We start from the raw sequence: 12,044 nt of genomic DNA on the forward strand, positions 1-12,044 counted from the left end.
GCTGATGCGATAAGTACGCGATAAAGATGCTATCGGTGGCGGTGAGCGATGCGAGGCACCCCTCCTAGGAGTCTATCCATTCTCCATCTGTACCCTTGGAGTCGGTCCTCGCCACAACATGCAGGCTGTCCTCCCCCGCGGTACCACATGGTGCAGCCCGCTGACTGTTTACTCTGTTCACAATCACACACAAAGAACTGTTATCACACACCATGATTAAGACGTTCATGTGAGACAAAAGAAAACGGCTATGAAAGAGGGAGAGGCCTATTTGGCAGCTCCGAGGCCTGACTGAAGGAGTTTTGGCTCGGCTCGCCCCTGTTTGTTGGCAAGTGTCACAACACAGGAGATGGGCGACCTTGGAGAGGGAAGGAAGGTCAGACAGGAGAGGAGATGAAGACGATGGAGAAGCGAGGAGGGCGGGAAGAGGATGGAGAGGGGTGATTATCCTTCATTTTCTTTCATCGAGTGGGTAATGGCCAGCCGGTTAATTGCTTCTGAAATTTCAGATGTCACTCAGCTGAGAGGGCGCATGGAACAATATCTTAGAAAGAGAACCAGGAATGTGGGATTTGTCTACATCAAAAGATACAAATTAGATCAAATTAAAGACCAAACAAGAGCTAAGTCCTTAATAAGGCAGTTTAAACTAACAGCATTAGGATTAAATGAGCCATTACGCTCACTTACTTGCCTTGTCAGGAGAATGGCAAGCGTACAGAGAGGGAGGAGAAGGAGGGGTGAAGTGGGTGGAGGATTTCAGGAGAGATAAAAAGTGGAAAGTGGGGAAGAGGAGGAGGAAGAGGTGAAGCTGAGGAAGGAGAGAGGCAGGGTGAAAGAGGGAGGGTGAGGGGTGATGGGAGGAGAGGAGAGATGAGAGGGAGGGGATGACAAAGGGTGACAGCTGTGATGCTAATCCTATCCATCCACTCGCACACAGACACACACATGTGCAATCAGTGTGCATCATTCACTTTCTTCTTTTCCAGACGCTCCATAGGAGTAAAGCCACTTCTAGCTGTTGTTGTTCTTTGGAGACAAGTAGGCCAATTACAGTGATCCGGTCTTAAACCAGCCTCTTCAAAAATGCCATTAAAAGGAGGACGACTGAAGAGGGGCTAGTCGGGGTATTAGTGCTGGTGTTAATGCGATCTAAGGTGGGATCTTGCCTGTCAGCTCTCCCTCAGAAGAGCCGGTGAGGGAGCGCCGTGTGGAGCAAAGCAAGACGCTGATTAATGATGAGGCTTGCCATACCTTGTCATGCCGCCAATCACAGTTCACCGAGGGAGTGTGCTGCTGCACGTTGTGTGTGGGGGACACACACAAAGGAGGTTGAAATGCATGAACAGACAGACAGAGCAGGAAAGAGGACAGACAGACACACACACACACCTCGAGTGGCCTGACAGAAGAGATCAAGCAGATAAAAAGAACACGGTCCAGTGGGCTCCAGTCAGCAGGCAGACCCTGCCAGGGAATATTCCAGTCAGGAGCAGCAAAGGGGAACACTATAATGGGTTGGGAAGGGTGAGGAAGTGACTCGAGAGGGAGGCTGAGAGGTTGCCGTGTAACGAGGCCAACCCAGCCACCCAAACATGCTGAAATCCCAGACTGATGTGACCCGAGACACACTAACACACAAACACAAGGGCGACCTCCAAGCTGTGTGCACTGCATGGAGCGCCGTTGCAGCTCCATTATCTCAGGAGTGAGAGATTGACTTTGAGGCAGATGCCTGATTTCACTTCTTCGGGGTGTCAGTGATCCAATCCCAGCCCTCTTACCTGCTTCATTGGACAGGGTCAGAGGTCGCACATGTGGTGGCTGCTTGCAGCTGGGCCGAGATGACCCGTCACGGTGTCAGAGTGCTTTAAAAAACTATTATCACCAGCTAGATGTCAATGGGCGCCATCAGAAGTCACTCAATCATGTGGAGATTGTGGAGTGTTTCCTTTTTTTTCCCACAAAAAAAGCCTGACTGCACAAAATTAAAGACCGTGAATCAAACAAGCCAAAGTCAATTTCGCAGCTCTTTCAATTATTCATGAATTTCTGCTCTGAGGCGTTTTGCTTAGAAAAACAACAGATACCCCAAACATTTTGCATTGTGCCGGCCGTGTTGCTATCATTAGTTTAACTCCTATGCTATCGCGGTGTTGTGCGCCCGTCTTGTCACCGCGTTAGACAGAAAATTGCACCCTTCCTTCCTCTGCAAAAATGTTGTAATTAGCATTGAGTAGACATGTAGGGCGTTGCCAAACACTTGGAGCACTTAATAGGCTCCCTTGTCTGTGGAGAAGGTGGAGCAAAAACAGCAGATCAAACCTTGAGAGTCTAAACATGTCTGAGTTTCACACACATTCTTCTCCCTGTCGTGCCAACCACCCACGCATACATGAGAGACTGCTGCTGTTTGACTGTCATCCTGACATTTCCATCTGAGCAGCTACTACGTTGATGAATGTAGCCTCGTATACAATGTGAGTCATGCAAACATTAAGTCTGAAAGTTTCTCCAATCGGACGCGCTTATCTGTTGGATTCGTGGGTGAGCATATGTGTGCGTTCAAACATGTGTGCAGGTCTTGTGTCCTGTCATGCCTTGCTTTTAAATATTAACTACCTCCAGCTGTGAAGATGTGTAGGAGGAGAGGAGGCAGGACAGAAGGAAGGGGGGGAGAAAAATAAATGAATACATGCCCCCCCTTAACCCTCTCCTCTTCCCCCCAGGGTTTGTCTGTCTGAAGATACATCAGACAAAAAAGAGGCGGATGGACGGACAGGGGAAGGTAGTGATTTAGACATAAATGAAGGGAGTGCTCACGGAAAAATGGACGGACGGAGGCGTTGTAAAGGAAGGGCAGAGAGAAATTGCAAGGGTCAACGGGGAGGTAAAATTAGGAGGGATGCCTGAGAAACAAGGTGATGCTGGTGGGGGGTAGATGATCAGGCACCCTACTGAGTGAATTATTCATTGAAATCCCCTTCCTGTCGGCACAATTTGCCCTAAATTCACCCAGATTCATAATTCATTTGCTCGCCTTTGCCATACATTTGGTTTGGTCCCAGACTGGTGCTGACCGTCCATACCTGCCGTCTCCAGCTGTCTGAGTCCCTCCTTCACGCCCTCCCCTCTTCCTCTCTCTGGCAGGGTCATACTTAATGCATGAGCCTGTTGCAGTGAGACAAGTCTCAGACCCACTTTGTCGCTACAGCAGAAAAATACCACAAATCATGTGAGATAATACTCGCTACCTGTTTCTGCTCGCCTTCGCAATTCACTTTTTAACAGTCGTTTGTCATTCATCATTCGCCACAGTGAAGACATCTTTTTATTGCGAGTCTCTCTCGCATTTTTAAAAAAAAAGTGTTTCTACTTGGGAGCTCATGGTTGGATCGGTGCAAGAATGATGAGTGCTCATTTTCCTGTCACCTTTTTATCAGTCTTATCCTCTCTCATCCCCCTCAGTAGATGACACTAAAAGCTTTCTTCAATCGCTTTTCACAACACATTTCAGAATCCCTCCTCTCCTCTCCTCTCTTCATTCAACCCCTTTTCTCTCTCCATCACTTTGACAAACTGCTGTGGTAGCACTCTGGCTTAGACAATAGGCAATGTGGCTGCTTAATTTAATATTTGCAGCTTTAATGGAAAGGGGGCTTCATAGCACAGTGGGAAACCAATTTCAGCCTCATGCTTTTGTTTAAAAGGCCAAGTAACGCGTGCTTCACAACAGATGATCCATGGTCAACTGCAAAAGGAAATCTACCAGCAGAAAAAAAAAAGCTGCAGAGCCACATCTTATCAGGAATCAGGCTACACCGACAGCGCATTTATCAATACCTTTATTAGCATAAGCCCGGCTGTTGGATACTTGGCTACTCCCACTGGTGTCAAATGCGGCAATACAATGCACGCCATCCAGTGTCTCCCCTCAGTCTCCAAAGCCTACACTCCTTTCAGAGGCCCAACACCACACCGCAACCCCCTGTTGTTTTGACAAGGGTTAGGGGTTAATATCAGAGTGGCGCAAAGCTGGAGAAAATAAAGGTTGTCAGAGGAGCCGTGAGGGCAACCGCCCACTGCCGCTCCATCCTGGTTGCCATGACTACATGGTCTCCACGCAGCATCCCCCCCTTTGTACATACAAATTCAGTTATTCACACACATGGACACGAACGGGTTTGCAGTATCACTTACATATGCGTGCGCACGTACACGCTCACTCATTTGCTGGTGCAAACTGACCCAGCTTCACCTCAAACTGCAACATTCACACGCGTTCATGGTTAAGTACAAATACTGAAATGTCTTCACAACTGAGTTGAATCTGACATGTGGCAGAAAGTTTTTCAGGGATTTATAAAGATGCATAATTTATGGACTCGTCCAACTGCGAGTTAAATACAAAACACAAGTACAAGATTCCCCAAGTCCCCCCATTGTCTACACTCATTCTCTCTCTCTCTCTCTCTCCATGGTACACCAAAAAACACAACCAGTTGGCAAGACTGCATAAGAGGCTACCTCTGGCTTGATTTATTTATTGATGTTTTTCCCCTGAAGACACAATGGGAATGCCAGAAAAAAAAGAACCGGTGAATAATTCAAAGAGGAGGGGAGTGGACTCATTAAGATATTAGTGAGGGCTGAAGAAAGACCTGAGAGATGGATGGAGGGATGGAGGAAGGCAACAAAGAGAAAGAAGGGCAACACCGGCGGGAGATCAGACTGGGGGTTAACAACATAGTCAACAACAAAAAGTCTGAAAAATTCATAGGAACTGAAAACAAAGAGAGGAAAAAGTAAGATAAATAGGGGGGGAAAGTGAAGCGTAAATGACAGACGTGGAGACAGACCTGGGGTTATGGGATCGCTGGTCAGTAAAAGCCCCGTAATGATCAAAACAGGGGTGTTACCCTGATGTTGCAGTGTATCAGATTCCCTCTATGGGTGTGTGAGTTTGTGTGCATGTGAGTTCATGTGTGTTGCTGTGCGTATCAGTAAAGATCAGCCCGTGTGTCAGCAGGTCAGCTAATCTCTCTTGTCAGCTAATGGAGCCAGTCTTGCAGATGGAGTGCTGCCTTTAGCTCTCTCTGCTTCGAGCATGTTTGCTGCTGCTGCTCACTTAAGTCCATGACTGATAAGTTAATTTGCTTATGGTTTGTCTGTCAGTCACTTAGTTGCAGGAAATAAGGATGTATGGTATCAGTTTAAAAAAAGAGAAAAGATCAATGTTTGTAAGGGAAATAGGTACATGTGGCCAACACTGTGGAGCTGAATGTCTTTTCTCAGTTCACCTGATGCTGTAAATGCTCCAAAAACTGACAGACAATCATAAAGAAACACCTTGAATCTCTTCCGTGTCTCAGTATGTTCTTGTGCATACTCTTACACATGCAGAACGCAGTCGTACACGAATGTAAACTCCCCTCGCGCCGCTGCACTCTTGCTTGTGGGCGTCATTTGCTTCATTAGCAGCAGCATCAGTCAGATTCTGAGCCTGCAGCACAAAGCGCGCTAATTGCAGACACACCCTTAGTGTCATGCAGAAGATGTGATGCATGCAAACACCCCCACGCACACACCACACCACACCGCACACCCTCATAGATAAGATAGATGAGATACACAATAATGCAGCTGCATGCTACCAAATAATTCAACAGTAAAACACATCATATATTTCACAGGCATTTTCCTCGGTGTATAGTAGCAGCACGCAGTGATGAACATAAAGCTCGTGAAGATGGTTTCGTGTCCATGCAGCAGATAGTTAATGGTGTTAGCTTCAGTAAAGAGGGGCAATCATGACGTTATGAAATTACGTGGACGAGCTATTAGCAGTGACCTTCTCCCTTTCCCCTCCCTGCTTTCTTTTATGTCTCCTGCTCTGTCCTGCAGCCTTAGCTTCCTCTCCCTCTTTATCTCTCAGAGTCAGCCTCTCCCCTTTTCTCCTCCTCCTCCAGTGTAAATAGCTCTCCTTGTATTTCTTCTTACTTGGACGCCCATTTTGACCTTCACTGCCACTTCTTTTTTATTTATTTACCTTTGTGACGACATATGCTGTTTGGGAAAGTGAGGATCAGTGGAGATACTTCAGTGAGCGTGTTTGTGCGCCGCTATTCATCCCTCAGAGAGAAAAATTAGAGGGCGATCAGACGGATGAAAAAGAGATTTTATGTGTGTGCGCTAGTAAAGCCTTTGGGGATCAAACTGGAGCCAGGCGGGCCAGTAAAAAGGAGCTGACATCAGTATAGTATCTGTCAGTGTTAGCCCTGAAACCACATGCAGCAGCTTAACACAGTTGGAGATGACAAACCAGCAACAACAACACAAACAGTAACAGCACCAGAGGGAAAGCAGCCACTGAAGCACATGCTTGCATTTCTATGCCACAGTATTTATATGGGCGCAAAATAGAAGCATTTTTCCCATACAGGTCACATTAGTATTCAAGTCAGCCACGCATAAATACAGCATAAAGCCGCAGCTACGGTTATCTCATGAGCTTCAAGTGTGAATGGGAGCATATGTGTGCACTTGTGTGCATGTCTGGGCTGCATGGAGCGAAGACTGCAGGTGGGGGGGGGGTCTGGTTGTTGCAGGTAACCATGTCTGAGGCGGGGCCATGCAGTTAGTCTTTCAGCAGACAGAGAGGAGGGACCGGTCCCTCGGGTCAGGTGATAAGTGGCCCATATTGCGCTGCAGGACACAGCTGCCAGCCACTCGTGTGACACGCAAGGACACGTGGCCGCCTCCACAGGGACAATCAGCACGCCACAAACCTGAACAGAGAGGCGGAGTGTGTACGTGACCTCCGACCTCCATCACAACAGGATAGGAAACGAAGACAGCTACACTTCAAACACAACTAACACAACAAAAATACTGCATTTAATCTGCCTGATGTGAAATTGGGACGTCTTTGTTTTGCCGTTTTTGCGTCTCAGTTTCCCAGGTTCTTCACCACAGGTGTGTTGTTTGTATTCTATTTCTAAAAGGGTAATTCTTGCCTGTAAGCTTCCCTGCAGACAGCTTATTGCGAAGACTTCGACTCTGCCAGCAACATTTGTCAAGGTCTTCTTAGGTTGGATGTAATCCTGTCTTTTCCACCACTTCAGGGAAATGAGCTGCTGGCAGGGCAAGGTCACACATAGTGCTTTGCTCACACATTTGCATGGAAGGATCCCAGTGGCTCAACGACTGTGGGAAAGCGGCTAGATCTTTTTTTTTTTTTTTTTTTGAGCTTCCTACTGTGCTTGTGCAGACATGAAAGAGTCACACATGAAATGACAGAAATGAAAACATAACCGGCGATTGCATTCATGAGGAAATAGTACGAGCTCAGTTCCATTATCAAAGCTTTACAAAAGAGAGAGACAATTGCAAATAATCAGTTTTCACGAATTAACTGACTACAGCGGAAGTGGAGAGGATGCAGTATAAACAAAACAGTTTATTAGACCTGGAGATTCTCATCTTTAAAATGATTAACCAGGTCAGACAACAGCTTCTTGGCAATCCCATTAACTTTGTTAAAAGTTGCAAAAGCAGCACTTTCCCTTAAGTGCTCCTCGTCTAATCAAATACAAGGTCTTCTGGGGATGAGGAGGGAGATGTAACATCCCTAAACAGTCAGTGAACGTCTGTGGAGAGGAAAACGAGTGGAAGTAGTGGGAGGTGATCGTGTATCTGAGAAGAAATGAGAGAGGGAAAACAAGAGAAAGTATTTAAAACAGTCTAGTATCTTAACTTCAGGATAAATTTTACAAAGCGGTAATAGATCCATCAGCTGCAGAACAGCCTCTCTAACATTACTCCTTCCAGCACTCAACACACAACTAGAACCACATTTCATATAAGTGCAGACATTCTGAATGAGAAATGGTATTGATCTGTTTGTTGTCCAATATGGAAATCATTTTTCTTCCTGCTGTGTTTGCACTTTGCTGTTTTTCTTCTGTGCTCTCCCCAGACTGCAATGGAAAGTCAAACTGTGAAGTTTCTCTGCATCAGTTCAAGAAATTTTCTGTCAAATTATTTGAATTTCTGATGATGGTAAATGTATTTTCATCTTTGAAGCTGTTATTTGATATAACCATGCTTTGTAGTTCATTATAACCTCAGCAAGCTCCTCTTCTAGACATCATAAAAACACTTAATTCTGCTTTTAGTCATGGATATAAAAATAATAAAATCCAGATCATTCCCTCTAAAGCTGCTGTCTGTCTCTCCATTATAGACTATAAAGCTCAGACATATAGACACACACACACACACACACACACACACACACACACGCACACAGAGAGAGGGGGGGGGGCTGGTTTGGCTAATTGCCAAGTCCACGAGTCAGTTAAAGGGGATTTGCTTGCCATTCAAATGGGGCTAAAGGATCAAAGACAGCTGAGTGACCTGGGAAACAGAGTTTGCATGGTGACATAGCTGCCGGGCTTCACACACGGCCTCATCTTATTCTTCTGACCCCACCTGTGTGTGCATTTGTGTGACAAAGTGTGAGTGTGTTTGTTTAGGATGTGACAGGTCAGTATTGTTATGCATGACTCATTTTGTTTGTTGCACTGTGTCCATGAGGGTGTGTGTGTGTGTGTGTGTGTGTGTGTGTGTGTGTGTGTGTGTGTGTGCGTGCGTCTGAGTGTCAATACAACTGCCTCCCTTTTCTTTTCTCACCTCGCTATCACCATGACAACCTCCTGACTCCAGCTCAGCGGCACACAGCAAATATTTCTCTCCCCTGCCCCTCCCACCAGCTCGTCCTCCTCACCCCATCCCCCCTCATACCCCGTCTCTCTCTCTCTCTCTCTCTCTCTCTCTCATATATCTGTACTTTATACTCTCTTCCTTCATCTCCCGTCTCCTGTGTCTCCGTCTCTTGCTCTTTTCCTATCGCTGTCTTTCTCCGGTTGAAAGAGTTCCTCCTTCCCTGCTGTCGTTTTTGCAGAAAGTCTATCTTTTATTTGCACTCCCTGTCTCTCTTCCCCTTCTGTTCTCTCGCCTCTACTCCCTGCTGATTGCCTCTCACTCTTTATATTAGTATGAAACCCCACTTTTTCTCTTCCTAAACTCCTTCACCCCCCCACCCTACTCCTCCAGTCTTCTGCTGCTTCTTCCCTATAGAAAATGTGGAGCACATCTGTCTTGCAGTGCATCTTCATTACAACCGTGCAGCTGAGATCATACACAACGCAATTACAGGTAGCGTTCTATCAACCTCTGCCATCAACTCCTATCAAGCCAGAGAGACACGGGACAGTCTAAGGGGAAATTTGCAGGCTGGCAAAGCATCGATACAGTCCCCCGACCCTAAGTGGCCGACTAACTCCCATCGCATCTGTTATCATTATCATCGGCAAACCATTTCTGCTCTGTAACTAAATCCAATCATTACCAATGGAGTCGGCGGCGGAGATGCATCTGAGGCGGAGCAGCTTGTGCTCTCCAACAGAGGAGGGCCAAGCTCCATCAAAGGCTGCAGTGTTATCTGAAGCGCGCAGCCCTGTTTCTGCTGCAGACCCCCGTCTCTGTAAATCCCCCTCCCCACGTCTCTACACGGCTCCACCACGGTGCGTATGTGTGTGTGTGCAGCGGTGCAAAAGAGATCAAGGACGTGACATTTTCCGGAACGCGCACCAATTTTCAGCAAGGCGCAATATGAAAGAGGGTAAACAGACCACCTGTTCTATCCCGCCTGCGTTTGCGTCAGACTGTGTGTCTCACGTCAGACGTTTAAAGCGAGTGACAAGAATATCTGGCTTTATATTATCTATTCCGGGAGGTAGGCAGAGTGAATAAGCAAAAAAAAAAAAAAAAAAAAAAAACTGAGGCTGCTGTTTCATCTTTTCTCTATTTATGCTGCTTTCTGGAGCTTCACTGCTCATCTCCTTCATCGTTTCTCTCCTCCTGTATCATCTTTTCTGTCCCCATCATCTTCCTCCTGGGGTATTGCCCCATAGTCTCCACAATATCCCTCCCATTTTGCTTCAATTATGAGACATGACAGAAAGAGTTGTCTCAGATTCCAGCGAGAGAGAAAAACAGATCCAGAGAGGGAGACCACAGGGACTCGAAGGAAACCATGGTGACCTTTGCCTGCAGCTAAACAACCAGATGAGATTTTCAGAGAGTTACACCAACAAGGTCTGACAATCCCACATCTGTACTGTACAAACACACAAAGCAAAGATGCTTATGCCCAACTGTTGATACTCCCACAGTCAGCAGCATAAGGCACGAAGACACACAACTTCCCATGGAGAAAATAGACCAGCTGCAATATTCTCGTACACCGAATCCGCAGCTACAGTGGCACATATCTAAATCATCTCCATCCCACGATAGCACAAGCTTAAAACATGCTGATTGTGCCGGTACCTATATAGGACGCCCACACAGCACATCAGCAACGCCTGCCAGCTAGTGCTAGCCAGCCAAACAAATACAGGTTTTGCATGACAACGTTTCTCAGAACACCTCAGAGAAATGTTTCTTTATTGAAACTGAAAGGAGAAGCTGGCTTTGCTGACACTTGTGGAGGCAGATGGGCCCTGTGGGCAGGCTGAGGGGCCGACACACAGGGGACAGTGCGTACGACAGCTGCACGGCTGGTAACAACACTGTCACTAACACTTACTGTTCGTTTATTTGTCCCCTCCTGAACCAGAGGCTGGTCAAAACACACATAAATACAACACAAGCTGTCTAGGCTGGTGGGAGGATAAAGGAAAAGACAGAAAGAAAGAAGAGATCGAAGGAAAGAACAGTTACAAAGGCGTGAAAAGATATAAGATAAAGGGCACAGATTGAGAATTAAGTCATTGGGGGACTGAACTCACGTTGATTTTATCCTGTGTGTTCATTCTGCAGGTGTGTGTGTGTCGATGTGTGCTTGGCAGGTGTGCATCTGCCTCTGAACACACTGACATTTTAATCACTACAGGATCTCTGTCCTTTCCCCTCCCATCTCTGTCTGCTCCCTCTTTATCTTCCCACATTGTCCTCCCATCTTCACCTGCACACTCTTCCTGCTCATTGCTCTGAGCAGGATCAAACTTTAATGGTTCAATCAACATTATTAAAGGGTAACTGATAATAAACGTCCTTTCTTTCACTCCTGGTGTTTCTCTCCTTGCGTCCAACCAGCCCGGAGGATGAGTTCTTTTACTTATGTGTATAATTAGCTCGTTAGGCTTGTTAACACTGTCCAGGCCCTGTCTATTCTCTCCAGGTTCTTTCTTTATCTCCGTGTGGCTTGTTTCTGTTCTTCATCTTCCCTCCCCTCCCCTCCCTGTGACATCTGCACCCCCTGAATAAATCTATTTTTCCTTCTTGTTGCGCCTGTGTTTTCTCTCGGGTATTTGGCCTTTTATCTTTTTTTTCTGATATTAATAAGAAGCCTCGCCCTGCGCTTCCTTATCGCTTCCCGCTACATCGGTAAGTCCCCTCTTCAAGCAAAACATTTCGACAAATCAGCCGCAAAAACTGCTACGCACCGAGCGCGCCCTGCAAGTTGGGCCACAAAAACTGTTCAATTCTCTCCCGCTGTGCAACAGAGCATAATGGCTGATGTAAACAGACAGTTTCATAGCAAAATACAGACTCTCATTATTGCAGTTTGGACCTGTGTGAGGCTCTCTGTAGTGCCATGCCCAATTACCTCGAATCAGTTCAGAGAGCAAACACAAACACTTCTAACACCAACCTGACAAAGAACATCCTCTTCAGGTAGACAGTGTGTGGAGTGTGCAGCAGGCAAGCATGGCCTAATTTAATCTGGCTATGAGCAGATAAGGGTGGATGATGAGAGGGATGTAGGTCATAAATGGCAAAGAAAACAGCAGAAGTTAGGTTATATAAACTCCAACTTCACTGTCTAAAGTCTCTGCGACATGCAAATTATTTGCAACTTGGCCAAATAACTATGAGGCATCCCTAAAATACACTGGACAGAAGCCTTACTGGAAAAGTTGCCAAAATGAAATATGCTTATTTTTTTCAGCCACACTTTAAGTACCCCCCTATTT

At 46.3% G+C, this 12,044-nt stretch overlaps 1 protein-coding gene across 3 annotated transcripts in view; it reads right to left on the minus strand.

Annotated features, from left to right (window-relative positions):
* Window positions 1–12,044, minus strand: part of l1cama (L1 cell adhesion molecule, paralog a) — a 41,234-nt gene that overhangs the window by 21,012 nt on the left and 8,178 nt on the right. The window lies entirely within an intron of this gene.

Source organism: Amphiprion ocellaris, chromosome 8 (assembly GCF_022539595.1).
Source record: "Amphiprion ocellaris isolate individual 3 ecotype Okinawa chromosome 8, ASM2253959v1, whole genome shotgun sequence".
In the NCBI taxonomy this organism is placed as follows: domain Eukaryota; kingdom Metazoa; phylum Chordata; class Actinopteri; family Pomacentridae; genus Amphiprion; species Amphiprion ocellaris.